Below are 15402 nucleotides of genomic sequence, written 5' to 3'. Positions count from 1 at the left end.
TAGCGTATTGAGTAAGTCTATTGTAGCAAAGGGCTAGCGGCTGTTCCGCCCAACCTCGCCCCACCCGTCGCAACTAAAAAGAAGATTCTCTCTTTTCTCCAGTAAATATTGGACGATTAAATAGAACCAATGGGAAGCGAGGCCTAGATATAGCACAGAATGGATACGGACACCGGTATTATCCTTCTAAAATCTAGTGGTTGCCATATCCATGATCTAATATCTCGAAATGTTAGATTTTTAATAGTATATTTCATTATACTGCTCGGGGCGCTCTCGGAGCTGTCGAAAAGTATTTTGTGTTCCATTGTGATTTAAATCGAGATCACCTCTCACTCGTTTTCACGTCTTCCATTGGTCACGCGCTCGGACTAAGTTCTGCTCGGAACCGAATTGTATTAAAAGAGCAGATCAGTTCGGATCACCCCGTAAATCAACATAGATATTTTGGCGGAAAAAACCAAGGTGACGAGATTTTTTTTCTTCAAGATCGAAGTCAGAACGATCTTATGGCTTTTTGATGACGAAATACAGCAAATTACGAGTAAAAGTAAATGTAGGAGGAAATCTCCTATATTATAGCAGAATCTTACTATACCTAATCCCAAGGTTTCTTATGGCTTGAACATCGGATTTTAATACCAACCTCGAATTCTAAAGTATTTTTTGCTGGCGATTTTCCCCTGCCTTTGAACTGTACTGGTTCCTAAATTGTAACAATACTCCGGATGTTGTCTATACGAACAGAGAGTGGGAAGGAAAAGGGAAGCGGAAACTGTGTGTTTCTTTTTCGATCCCTCGAAGCGGGACTGTTCCTTCTCTATATAGCTCAGTTCTCTTTCAATTGCGACCAACCAACATCTATCTCTCTCTATCTCTTTTAGAGTAGTGGCAGTCCCTTATTAATATCTAATATAGTCAAGACGAGTAGTTGCCATTACCCTATTATGTTTTTTTTAATATAATTTTCTAACAACAGCCTGCAGCAGAAATACATAGATTCCATCTATGCTTGGAACCTTTAATTTGCCATTTTCTGAGACTTTAGACTGCTTGAACGAAAGGGGTGGAGATATAGAAACCGTGATATCACCCATGACATCATAGCACCAGAATGTATTTGACTTAAAAGAAAAGTGACCATTTCATTTTGTCTCCACCTAATTTTTAAATGACGAGCGCCCATACTATATCGTAAAGACGTCGATTTTGAAATCTGGGAAATGAACCCTAGCCAGTGGGGGCGGGGGGTTTGCCCCTCTCTCTTTCCCGCTCAAAATCGATATTGATACTCTGGTAAATTCTGAGGGGGAGTGGAACATTCAAACTCCCATCTCCAACGACGTAAGTACACCGAAACAATAACGTAATTGGCATCGGTGGAAAATTGCTCAAAATTATATTAAAATCGTTAGGCCTATAATTCGTTTCCGGGATTTTATTCGTCGGTAGATGTATTAAGAAAATCAAATTTGTAATCCTGCGCGATTTAATCTAGTAACGATAAAGAGAAATCGATTTACAAGGAGCCGGTAAGAAGGAAACAAACAAGAGTTAACGAGCGTTCAAATTAATTGTCGCTATTATTTAGAGAATCTTTGTTTATAATTCCGTAAATATTTAATTAAACAAACACGAAACTCGCAATTTATACCCAAATATAAAAGATCCGTCAGCTTGTTTATCACAATATCGCGGCGTTAAGTTGTATTGTTTATTTACGACTCTAATATTGAATAAACAAACTAAAATTTTATAATTATAATTAAAAACATCTAAAAATTTAACCTAATTTTAAGAAGGCGTACAATAATATCTCTTCAAATTATATTCATTAATATCTAGGAATATTTTAAAACCTTGATTATAGTAGTTTGCTTTCACGGTAGCGTTTTTTCTCTTCTTCAAAGTTTGACCCAGTTACCAAACAAAAATGGTTTAAAGAAGAAAAACTTGAAATTCAAAATACGACTGAGAGAAATATTCTTTTAAACTTAAAAAGTAGTTTCTAACCCCCTGAGGGGTAAAACCCCACAAATTCAACAGAAAAAGGAAACAGAAAAAAAAAAATACGTAAACAAATATAGAAAAAGGAAACAGAAAAACTTAGTAGTAGACTTTTGTAGTTTTTCCGTGGCTGTGGTAGTACCAACTTAGGTACAAAACCGCGTCTGCACGTTTCATCGATTGCCTATAAAGATCCTGACTTCTGAATAATCATTAAACAAGGATAAGGTTTTGGGGGGTGTTTCTATCGACCAATAAGGGGGGTAGGGTCTCGTAGCTTGTCATTCAAAATAAGTCCCCGTTTTAAAATAATACGAGGTCCGCGACGATAAATGTCGATAACATAAAAGGAATTGGTGAATAAAGCTTGAACCATTATTAAGGGTGCAAAGGGATAGGGGGGGGGGGAGTAGCCTCTAAGGGGTCAAAAGACAGCGTGGGGGCCCCTCATTAAATGCCTTAATCGACCTAAATTGCCTGAGCTCGTAATTTTCGGAAAAACGAACCGTGATGGTTCACTCTACCCCCTACCATAACCCACCGACCCAGCGCGAGGCGATGGGGTTTTGGTTTCATCTTCGTCGTCTGGTCTTAGTTATTACATTATAGCCAAGGCTTAACACTTTCTAATAGTTATTTATTAAGTTTGTTTGGATTTAGATTATAGAATTAATCTTATTATTTAATCCAATGCATTATAAATAATTTAATATGTATATTGCAGCAGGGTGTTTCTGATAAGTCTTAACTATAAATTAGAGGGTTAAAATGTGTGCATGGAAAGTGTCAAGGAACATACATAGAGGTCTACTACATTTAGTTACAACACAGCCCACTCAATCACGCAAACATTGATTTCCTACGTACATTCTTTGAACAATTGTAAAATGTAACACACTGTATAGTAGGTAGGATTAAAGCTTCAATTATGCTTTAAAATTGAAGCAAATTGAAAGCGAAAATAGTTGAACCCCTGGGGGAATTTCGTTTTATCTTTAACGTCGTCTGGTCTTAGTAATTATATTATGGCCAAGGCTTAGTAATAAATCTGTTAGGATTTAATCTACTTATGGAAATCGTATGTTACCAAATAAACTATAAATAATAAATTTATGTATTTATTATAAATTAAATCCCTTTAAGCAGGTTTGACACGTGTAAAACGAAGCACCCTGTATAGTAGGATTAAAACTTTTATTCTGGTTTAAAATCGGAGCAATTGAGCGCGAAAATGCTTCTCACCCTCCCTCCGTTTCTCTTTCCCCTACAGCTCGATGATAATAATAGGTTCTGGGGAGCCCCATACCCCTAGCTATAGATCTACTCTTAGTTTTGGCGCGAAGCATTGTAGAGCATCGGAGCGGAGAACTGAAATGTCGTCTATGCTGCACCGAGCACCACCGTTTCCACGAGCTACCCTCCCACGCCTGTACATCTACTCTACACACCAGCACGCGCTATAGCTAGCTACGGTTGCAGTCCTCGATTGGCAGTCCACAGTTTTACTAGAGGATCTTCGCTACTATAAATTGCTTCTAGTCCATCTACCTTATTTGCTACGGATAAATTCTTTTAAAGACGACGACATAAGCTATTTTGTTATTACACTTAAAACGTTTCCTCACCTTTACAACTACTTCAAAAGAATTTTTTAGGAAGGCTTGAACATCATATGTTTTTTTCCGCGAAGAAATTATTTCACCAGTTTCAACCCTAATTCAGGGTTCATATAACTAGGAAGCGTTTGGCTAAATCTTATATGAAATTAAAAATCACCTACAAAAAAAAAAACTACGGTATCTGATCACGAACCTCAGTCAGTATCCGACTTGGGATACTGACCGCTTTGAGTATTGACCATTTTCGAAGATTGATCTTTTGGGCACTGGCATTCAACGGCTCTACCAACTGAGCCATGATCCACGATGTTGGAACCTCTTTGAGCTAATTTAGTTGTGAATTTAAACTAACGAGCATAAAAGAATTTATCCGTACCCACGTAGTCTCGAACCCGGGGCCCACCGGGTGCGAGGCGGGTGAGATAACCACTACACAGCAGACACATATGCAAATAGTCATCGTTTGACTAAATCTTATGCGAATTAAAAACTAACTATAGAAAAGAACTACGGTATCTGAGCACGGACCACTTTAGACACGACTTCATCGGGCACTGACCACTTCGGGTACTGATCCACTGTGGTATACTGACCACTTCGGGTACTGATCCACTGTGGGATACTGACCACTTCGGGCACTGACCATCTTCGAAGATTGATCTTTTGGGCACTGGCATTCAATGGCGCTACCAACTAAGCCATGATACACGATTTTGGACCCTCTTTGAGCTAATTTAGTTGCGAATTTAAACTAACAAGCATAAAAGAACTTATCCGTACCCAAGTGGTCTCGAACCTGGGGCCTTCCGGACGTTAAGCGGATGAGATAACCACTACACCGCAGTTACACATTTCTCTGAAGCATTTCAAGCTAGTACTATATGCCTATTTTAAAATTCCCTAACTGAAATTGCAGGTACAGTGATAACCCTGTAAAAATAAATTTAGTAGTTAGTGTGCGAGTAATTAGTAGATTATCGAAATTATTCGGCTGAGTAAATCCACGAGTAAAAAAAAATTTGTCGGCAAAATAGCCATATCCTTTTTGTATACCTAATCCCTCGACAAAAGAAATAGAAAGAACAGAAAGAAAGAAAGAAAAAAGGAGGCAATGCAACATTTCTCTCGCAAACACATTAGGAGCGCGTGGGGACAAAACAGGCAGCTAGCTAGAAGCTAGCGTAGGGCTTCTGGGGTTACAAGTAATCCGTCGCTTTTTCTCTCCTCCCCAGAGGGGCACTATCCAACGAGGGGCTAAATACCCTCAGTTCGAGCTCCAATAAGACCAACCTTGCCTCCCCCTTTTCCCGCCACTGCAATATATTACGCCTTGATACACCGCCTAAGCCAGACGGGGCTCTAACCTCCCGTATCAGGACAAATAATCAACAGAGATAACTCCCCCAAACCAACCCTACTATGAATTGCCTCGGAGACAATAGACACAGTACAGCGTGGTTTGGCTATGGTGTAGTAGGATTCAACTATAAGATAGTGGTTTGTTACTACGGACAGTATTCGGTTATTATTTTACAAGATTTTGAATTAGTTCTTGATATATCATCTCAGAGATTAAAAGTTAGCTCTATGGCAGCTTCTTTTCAATTTTTAGAGCTTAATTTATGTGTAAATCAGATGAAACTTATAGGGATTATTTTATGGAATGTCTACGTTTATGGGATGTTTTCAAATTTACTCTATCTATTATAGTTCATAAGATATCATTAATTAAAAATAAAATTAACATAATTTTAGTATACGGGGAAAGATACCTTACAGGTTGAAGCAGCCTCATGTATTTTCCCATAGCCCCTGTAGAAGTGTTTAACACGCTATGAATGAATGAATATTTATTGTCTTTTCACATACAGTGAATCCCTTTTGGAACAGGGAGGAGCAGTTAGGCTGCTCGCAAGTTTAGTTTTGTAATTATTAGAACAGTTTATTAATTAATTTATTAAATGGTTTAAGGCTTAAGGCGCGGTTATTGTTGTTGTGGTGGTGGCAGGAATTAGTCTAGTATTGTTCCAAGCTTTTAGGAGGGCTTTTGTTAATACAGCAATGCTCAAAAGTGAAGCAACCCACCAGGGGCTATTGCAAATATTTAATAAATTCGTAACATCATTATTAATTTTTTGAGGACGTTATTTAGCTTTCTTCAAATAGCTTAACCACACTATAAAGGATAACTTTCTTAATACGGAACAACGGATATGAGACAAAACGGATAACGCTTAGCAATTACTTTACAAGTTAGTTTTCAGTGTATCCCAATGCGCGAGTGCACGAAGACTAAAGTGAATCTCACAATCCATTGCTAGTTTGAGTCCGCCATTCTATTCCAGTGTCAAGATAAATTGGTAGTTGTCAATGAAGACAAGGTTCTATCGACGACAACTTAACTCGATAATTGTTGGCTTCCCGGGAATGGCACCACCGTAATTAAGGTCCGTTCGCACCATTTTCAAGTATCGTTTCAAACTTTGCCTCAAGTTAGGCGATAAAATTTACACACCCCGCCCTACGAACCCCCCCAAACCCCGACTTTTCGAAACATTTAAACGATGAAGGAGGAAAGGGGGGGGGGTTTGATAAAATTTAGGATACCTTTGGCTTTGGGCTAGCCCCATCTACCCCCTACCCTGGTGGCGATTAAACTGTCTCCAAACTAATTACTAAAGACTGCTGGCTCTCGCGTTTGGCAACTCCGTGTATTCTTGCTTCCTTAAGCCTCGGTTCGATCGATGCACCTAAGCCTAATTTTAATATAACGATTTAAATGCAGGAACCGAGGCTTAACACGACGGGACTCAACTGACGAAGTGTACACTCGTTTCAAATAGAATAAACTGTGATATTGATTTCGTCAAATAACCATGTACCATACCAAGGCGTTCCAAAGGTTGACAAAGATGGAGTGAGTGGTACTTAGCAATTTACTGTAATTTTAAGAGATTCAAATAGCAAAGTTATTTTCGGTGCCTGTAGGCCTACAATTTTACACTCTAAATCCCCCCGTATCATCATTTTAGTAGGAAAACAACTAAGGATAATACCACCAGCTCGGCATCAGTGACGTATTTCCGTCTGGTTTTATAGGGGCGTAAAAAAACTAGCTCTTTGAGATATATATTTTTTCTGTCGTATTTTGTTGTTTTGACGAGAGGGTCAGTCAGTTGCGGTGCGGTGCAGGTTGACCACATCGAAATGTAGTCAATCTTATTCCTTCCTGAGGTGGTTTCACCCCTTCCCCCTGACCCGGAGCCCCGGTCGGATCATAAGTGCAGCGTATTCCCCGGTACAGGGTGAAAGTTGAAGGGGGCCACCCCCACAACCCTCTGATGTGAGACTGACTGACTTTGATGAATAGAGTTCAGCTCTAGAACCCCCAACCCACCTAAAGCGACTCCAGCTGAACCATTTCCTGCAGAAAGTATAGGAAACTTGAAGTTATTGAGCTACTTATGACTATTGCCTTCCATTCAGTGAGTTGGAGCCTACATTGATATTTTACACACATTGCACTTTGATACAGAAGTAAAGTATGCTATGTTTATTCTGGGATCTTAACAAGACGCTAAATAACTACATGTTCATATCCATTTTACGTTTCTTGTATACCATGTTAGCCTATTGGAAAGCATCGCAATTTATCTCAAAAATTTCATTCTCAATATGCAAAAGAAGTACGCTACGCTTATAACTTCTCATATATCATCTTAGAATCTTGGAAAGTGAGTGAGTGAGAGAGAGAGAGAACGACAAATTAATTTCAGTGAAACGCGAGGTCCCATGTTCTTCCAAGCAAGGATTAAAAGTGAGCCCCCCCCCTAGTTGCTAGCTATCTTGACCCTTGACCCTCCTCCAGGGGGTGTATGATCAATTTACAGGTGTTTTACAAGAAAGTAATTCCAGAAATTTAAAACTACAAGTTCAATTAAGCCCATGACAATGTCAATTTTACTTAAGTTATTTTTTACTAGCGGAGAAAAAGTGGCCGGTCTGTTCCTTAATATAATATTATTATTTGCTGGTCGCTTATTACACGGGTGTTCATCTTTATTTATTGCCTGGAACGAACCCAAGTTGGCGTCGCCCTGCTTTTACAACTTGTAATTTACAGAGTCATAATTTTCTGGTAGACTGTTTTATATCTTGAGAGCAGTCATCCCCTATGCCTTTCACCTCTCCCCTTTACACTCCAATGGACCGAAGAGAGCGGTCATCCAACGCTCCTTAAGACTTACAAGGACTCGCACCTCAGCACCTAGGGACCCCAAATACCGCGTCGGACATGTCGAGCAAGTACCCATGGTAATTTTTATTACTCGGTACGAAGATTAAATTTTACTAAAAGAGTGCGTACATCAATTGGTTCCATACTTGACCTTCAAAATAACCTTTCAAGCACGTGCTTAGACCCTATTCACAAATCACGTGACATTGTCAAAGCGCGCGAGATTTTCAAAATTCAAAAACCAAGGCCTAACGAATTCTCTTGTTTTTCATAATATTTAAACGATATTAGGCTTAGAAACAGGCTTTTGAGTTAGGTTATGGTAGGTTAACATCTTAAATAAGCGACATTACTACTTGTAAGGTATTAAGAACCGATGTTTGAAGTCTTATATAGTTCATTTCAATGAAAGTTTTCCATTACAGATATAAAGGTATAACCCTATAACGGTTGGACAGTCGTGAACTTTACGAGTTTAACTGTATTGCAAATTGAGTGTGAAACGAAGTGAGATCGTCTAAAGGTAATATTTAAGATGTGAGAGGAGGAAGCTATAGTGCTAGGGGGTCATTTGGAAACTATATACTGGTTTGCGTTAAGCTAGGGGATCATGTGAAATACAGACTCTATAGTAAACAGCGGCCCCTTCATCGTAAAACAGAATTATATGCACCATGCTCCTCAATACTCCTTGCAGCTTCTCTCGCACCTATAAGTTAGACAGGTTAAGCAACGCAAAAAAAGAGCAACGAACAAACAAGGTTAGGTGTTCATAGACACTGATAGGGAAGTTAAATCATAACATAATAAAATCCGTATAGAAATTAACATGGAAATATGGGAGCACAATAGTTTCTATTATAATATAACTTGAGTTAAGACTTCGGTTACTGAAGACTTTGAAATTTGAATGAAACGTCAAACAGGTAGAGATGAGGGACACTTCACTCTGTGATTGTGACTGTCAACAAATTAATAAGGAAAGAGGAAACCGGAAGGAAATAGTAGTACTTTGACAATGGAAGACGAAACTCGTCATCTTGCAAATTCGCGAACGTCTCATTTATTTCAATGCTCAATTCAAATTGCTTTCAATTGCTTATAAGCTAGGAAGCTATGGCGGATTAATAAAGAGATTATTAAAGTAGATCCCTCGTATTTGTTTTGTTATTAAGATGAAATTCAATATTAGATACAATCTATATACATTTATAATCAAAGTTCATTTCCTCCAAGATATGTATTTAAAATTTAAGAGAAGATTTTTGGCTTTATCATTTGATCACGTGATTCTATTATACTCATTCGAATGACGAAATTAATTATGACGTCATCCTAAATTGAATTTCATAAAAAAAAACCAAAAAAACAACCAGTTGAAGATTCGATTGAAAAAAAAAAAAAATTGACCCTAACGGAATTGAACGTGGTTTAAGTTAAGGCGGGGCAACACACGATTTTAAAGCCCCATTGGAAATAAAGTAGTATCTTAAAGGGGGGTTTTGAAACGGTGGGGGGGGGTGTAGACGTGGCGACGAAATAAACGAGTTAACCTTTTTATACGGTTTCGTTTTGGGGGGTCCGTTAGGGGGTAACGGTCCTTCCCTTTTTCGTAAGCGTAATGTTAAAAGAGGGGGGAGGGGAGGGCCAAACCCCCAGATATATATACTCAATCAAAAAGTGTGACTAGCATTTCAAATTGATAAGAGGATATCGCCCCCCCCCTTGCCATACTATATGTATTGCACTATACGAAACCCCATAAGAAAAAATACAACCCACTTTTTAGAGTAAAAACGTTGTAAGTAGGATTCTACTATAATCTAGGGGTTTTTCTACTACTTACACGTGTGTACCTCAGTTATGATTGGCTAGACTACAATTTAAACTTAATAATAACATGATAAACTTCTGTAAGTGTGATAAATTTTAAAGAAATAATTCTTTTAAATTCATCAGGGATGTTTTGGGAGAAAAACACTACATAATAGGAGGAAACTACTTCAGTATTTGATATTTAGTAGGTTTTTGCTCGGAAATGGTTGTACACGGAGTGGATTGAAAGGGTACATACCCCATAAGAAAAAATACAACCACTTTTTAGAGTAAAAACGTTGTAAGTAGGATTCTACTATAATCTAGAGGGTTTTCTACTACTCACACATGTTACCTCGGTTATGATTGGCTAGACTACAATATAAACTTAATAATAACATGATAAACTTACAGTGAGATAAATTTAAAAGAATTATATAATTTCATTCAGGGATGTTTAGGGAGAAAAACACTACATTATGGGAGGGAAACAACTATAGTTTTTGATATTTAGTAGGTTTTTGCTCGGAAATGGTTGTACACGGAGTGGATTGAAAGGGTACATAAGGAAAAAATTCTATCCGACCGCAATAATTCACGTAAGGGATTTTATGATCCCATTTTTTACTATCCCTAGATTTTTCTTCCTGAAGATCGCTCGCTCCAATAGTATCTTGCTTTATTTTTTTTTTCTTTTCTCTTTTTTTTTCGCAATCTAACGTCCGAAAAATTGTCGCACCTCATTGGTCATTCCGGACGAGGCGCTTCGCTCAAAAAGAACTGTATTATCTAGGCATACACTTTTCCTAAAGATAGACCAACCTCAACAACGTTCACACTTACGCCAAAAAAATTACTTAAAAAGTTCTGTTAATTGCGTTGAGTTTATTTAACAATGAAATTTAATTAAACTGGGTGGAATTACTCTACGGAATGTCTAGGTTCTAGAAGTGTTTTTAAATTTACTCTATCTATAGTTAGTCAAAAGATATAATAATTTAAAGAAAAAATTAGAATTATTTTCGCATACGGGGAAAGCCAACATTCAGGCTGAAACAACTCCATGTATTTCCCCATAGCCCCTGTAGAAATGTTTAACTTTCACTACGCGCGTGTTCAGGGAAAAGCCACCTACCAGGGGCAATAGGAAATATATTGTTCATTCTTTCCTTTGTGGGGTCGTTAGTTAACATGTAAATTTGATTAAACTTGGCTAGAATATTCTACAAAATGTATAGTTTCATCTGGTACCTTCAATTTAATTCTATCTAAAGTAGTTCAAAAGATATAATCATTTAAAGATGAAGTTAGAATTAATTATTTACTAGCTCGGGGGGGGGGGGGCAAAACGCTACAACACCCTGTACACTATATTATTAAGAATGCAATGTAAATTAGATAATTCTCTAGACACTAATTTCCCTTCTGGTCTTTAAACAATTTAAGGAAAAGTTAAGTAAACTCTAATATTAATAATTAATAAATTCCAAAATTCCAAAATTTCTAATTTCAAATTCCAACTCGAACTGAAACTTAATGAATAATTTAAAAATATTGTAAGATATTCATTTTTAAAAGATATTATTTAAGAATATTAATAAATATATATACCCCTTAAGCGACTTAGACGATACGATACAGGCTCCCAGAAATAGTAATACTATAAATAAACCTCAAAATAAGATAAAATAAAATTTTGTTGAAACGTATTTGAACGCAACTTTTTAAGAATTTCAAAGGCATCCCCCATATACTTTCGAAATATCTCTCCTATGGGGTTTAGGTTAAGGGGGGGAAGGGGAAAAGGACGGGTTATATTATATAGTAGGTATATCATAAAATAATATAAAACGTAAGAAAGCGCAGCGGGCCCCCATCTTTACGGGGGAGACCAAGGCTTAGGACAAGTAACTAGAAGAGAAGAAAAAGTATACAGGATTCATACAACTTTTGGAAAACAAATTTCCCTGAGATTTCCAGGTTTTTCACCATTAACTTCCCTGAGTTTTCCAGGTTTTTCCCGTATATGGAGTATCCTATGACGCAAATGTTAACGAAAGAGGGGAGGGGGCAAATAGGACTATTACATAATCAAAGGACATACCCGTACCTCTAATATAACCAGAGTTATGAGCCTACAAAGTATGGTAGTGTAATGTCAATCCTATGGACGGTATGTTCAAGAACAATTTGCTTAATTACTTGGCCCCTGTTTGACGCAAATTTCCCTTAATTTTACTAAAAATTCTAAATTTCCGTGAGTTTTCCCCTGAGGTTTTTGTCAACTATTTATTTCCCTGATTTTTCCAGGTTTTCCCAGTTTTCCAGGTTTGTATGAACCCTGGTACTATACGCATATAGCAACAGCTAGAAAACGATCTCGAATCTGACTTTCTTTACCTAAAATATAAAACAGACTCTAGGAGAGAGAGAGAGAGAGAGAAATACATAAAAATATACTTCTTTCTTTCCTATGAGAGTTTAACATTGAGTATTGGTACGCCTTAGTTTTACCCACGTGACTAGGGGGTATATTTCTTCTGAGAATTGGTTATAGTTTCTTTTTCCCTTTACGATGAGATACGTATGCGCCCGTGGTAATGATTACCAGCGAGACGAGCTCGTGCAATAGCCAATAAATTCATAAAAAAAACATATACATATAAGGCTAGCTCGTGATTTTTCGCATGGTTGACTAGTACGTTTCTTACGAGGAACTTTGATTTTCGGGCAAATAGTTAAATTGAAAATGTCAACAGAAGTATAGAATATATAACGTTTCATTGATTGGACCACGTTTGAATCTATTGACACTTTATTTGACATTTTCAATTGATCGAGGTCATTTCACTGACCTTTCAAAGCGATTTTCCAACTACTCGACTTTACCCGGATTTTAAAAATTCCTAACGTTTCTACTGATATTATGCACTCGATTTTTTTATTTACCATACTTTCCGGAGCTTTTAAACCAATTTATGAAATTACCTAACTTTACCTTGACCTTTTAAACTAATTTTATAAAAGCCCTAACTTTACTTGACCTTTTAAACCAATTTTATATAATTCCTTGGTTTTTCCTGACCTTTAAACATGTTTAAAAATTCCCTGAGGTCTCCCTTGACAATATAAACCAATTTTAAAAATCCCTGACTTTATGTGGCCTTCTTACCCAATTGTCAAACAGTACCAAAAAAATAATAATATTTGAAATTCTGAATAACCAATCTCAAACAAAAGTACACTACTCAACATTGTACATAAAGTACACGCATAGTTTTACAATATAGTAAAATTGAAATATACATTTTTTAGACCGGGCCATAGAGAATTATATAAGAAGGTATGCATTTGAAAAATATGTAGAATTTCGACCCCTATACGAAAGATAATTCTCACTGAACGAAAGATAATTCTCACTGGAAAAAAGATAAAAACCAATGGATAAAGAAAAACAAGAGTTATAAAATTTCTACTCTTCCCAGTATAATTCTCTCTGGTAGGAAATAAATATAAAAATCTTTGGAAACAAGGTTTCTGACTAGGCAATTCACCTATAGGAGTAAGGGCACCCGATGTTATATCGGCATAGAATTTGGTACAGAGAGATTCTAGTATCTGCCGTTTGTGCATGCTCCATTTCCCTAAGCCATAGATTACAATGGAAAAATACGTAGAGAGTCAAAAGTCATTTCGAGAAACTCCAAAATTCAAGCGATTTTTCCAGTCCGATTCCAATCTTAGTCTGAGACCAATATGGTAATCCTGTAGGGCGTATCATAATAAGCGTATAGCGCGTATTAAGGCTATCGGATAAAAATTTATTGGCGGAAGAAGAGGAAAGTTATCAAAAAATATACGAGAGGAAAAAGGGGAACAGCCCCCGGGGGAAATACTTGACCCTGTTTGACATAAATTGAAAGCTATATTGATATTGTACGGATAGTGGACTTCTTCTATAATATAGTAGTTTACTACTACAGGGTTCGTATAAAATTTTGCGCATTCAAAATCCCTGATTTTTGAAAGCTTATCTCTGACCAGTTTTTTGCCAATATCCCTGAATAATTTTTGCCAACATTCCAGACTGCAGTTTTTGTCAATATCCCTGGTGAATTTTTGCCAATATCAATGACCAGTTTTTGCCAATATCTTTGATTACTTTTTGCCAATGTTACTGATGAATTCTTGCAAATGTTACAGACTGCAGCTATTGCCAATTTCCCTTATCAATTTTTGCCAACATTTATGATAGGTTTTTGCCAATATTCGAAACTAATTTTTGACAATATCCCTGACCAATTTTTGACTATTTCCCTGATAATTTTTTTGCCAACATTCCTGTTAAATTTTTGCCAATAATCCTAGTCCCTGACCAATTTTTGCCAACATCCTACACCAATTTTTACCAATATCACTGATCATCGCATGGTTTTTAAAACCAAATAAATCCCTGAATGGTTCAGTTAAAAAAATAAAATATCCTTGACCTTTATCCCCATTTTTCAAAATTCCCGACTTATCCATCCAGGTTGGGTCCAAACCCTGTACTACATTGTACTGCATATTTTTCTGCACTTGGTTTTTCGTACATAAATTCGAATTCATAGCTTGGTTGGTTCGTTGGTTGGTCATTTGAAATTAGAACGTGGAAAAACAATTAAACGAAATGAATGGAAATTAAACAGAGAGGTAGGGGAGATAGGAGGGTGAAGGTACAGTCCTTCCGAAGGTAAACGTTCAAAAGCAATTTTACAGATTAGACTCTTTCAAAGCTCAACGGGTAAACCTATTAAATTTTGTATTAATTTGTAGGCCGGGCACGTATGACGCCGTCCGCACCGAGGCTTAGAAAATTACAAAAGTGGAACCATTTTGGGCTCTACTTCCTATATATGTCAAATTCGATTAAAATGCAGTTGGTCAAAGGCTTAAAAATAACCCTATCCTCTAATGAATATGGACAGACTGTCGTCTGCTATAAATTCCCCAGGCGCGATTCCCGCTTCTAGCGTAATGTAGGCCTACAATGTTTGTTGATAAATTATGGAAACTGCAATCAAACAAATAAATCAATAAATAAATAAATAGACTAACACTCACCTATATTCTTTATTTATAAGATGTACTATTAAATAACTTCATTCCTTTCTTCAATTGGTTCCAATTCTATAATAATAATAATAATAACAACAACATTAATAATAATAAATGAAAATATATTAAACACGTTTACCGAGTCTTAAAAAAAAAAGAACCCGCAAAATCAAATGGAATCCAATGTTATCTTCATATAAATTATTATACAGATAAAGGCAAAGAGATGCCATTATTCTAATTCGGGGTATTAACTGGTTAACATGTCGTCATTACGAAGAATAGACTGACTTTATAACAACTTAAGTTGAAAGTATAGGGAACGCGTGCGTTAAGGAATTTTCTCTTGGCATGCACGCGCTCTTTCCTTTTGCCGCCAAAATGAAGCGCGTCCCGCGGTCCTAAGAAAATGGCGGGAAAAGAGAGAGTAGGGGGGGGGACAAATGGGTAATGACGCGTACTAGTAATAACAAAACGGAAGGGGGGGGGGGTTCGCTCCCGTTGAAAAGCACCCAGCTCGCGCGAAATGAAGTGTGAGCCCGCCAAAATATACAAAGCCAACGCGCCAAAAGGCACTATACCAGCCAACATCCCATAGATACATTAAATACAGAAAATACATTGTTG

The 15402-nt window shown here is 37.0% G+C and overlaps 1 protein-coding gene across 1 annotated transcript in view; it reads right to left on the bottom strand.

Annotated features, from left to right (window-relative positions):
• Nucleotides 1-14847, bottom strand: part of LOC149654478 (tyrosine-protein phosphatase Lar-like) — a 65296-nt gene extending 50449 nt beyond the window's left edge. The window contains exon 1 of the mRNA XM_089846026.1: nt 14782-14847. The gene's annotated coding sequence lies outside the window, so the exon portion shown is untranslated. The remainder of the gene's footprint in view (nt 1-14781) is intronic.
• Between the last annotated feature and the right edge of the window lie 555 nt (nt 14848-15402).

This window comes from Phalangium opilio, unplaced genomic scaffold, assembly GCF_054372755.1.
Source record: "Phalangium opilio isolate 3A_F unplaced genomic scaffold, DU_Popi_V2 ptg000079l_1, whole genome shotgun sequence".
Classification (NCBI taxonomy): domain Eukaryota; kingdom Metazoa; phylum Arthropoda; class Arachnida; order Opiliones; family Phalangiidae; genus Phalangium; species Phalangium opilio.
Note: the sequence above shows the minus strand (reverse complement) of the source record. Positions and strands in the feature narration are given on the sequence as shown.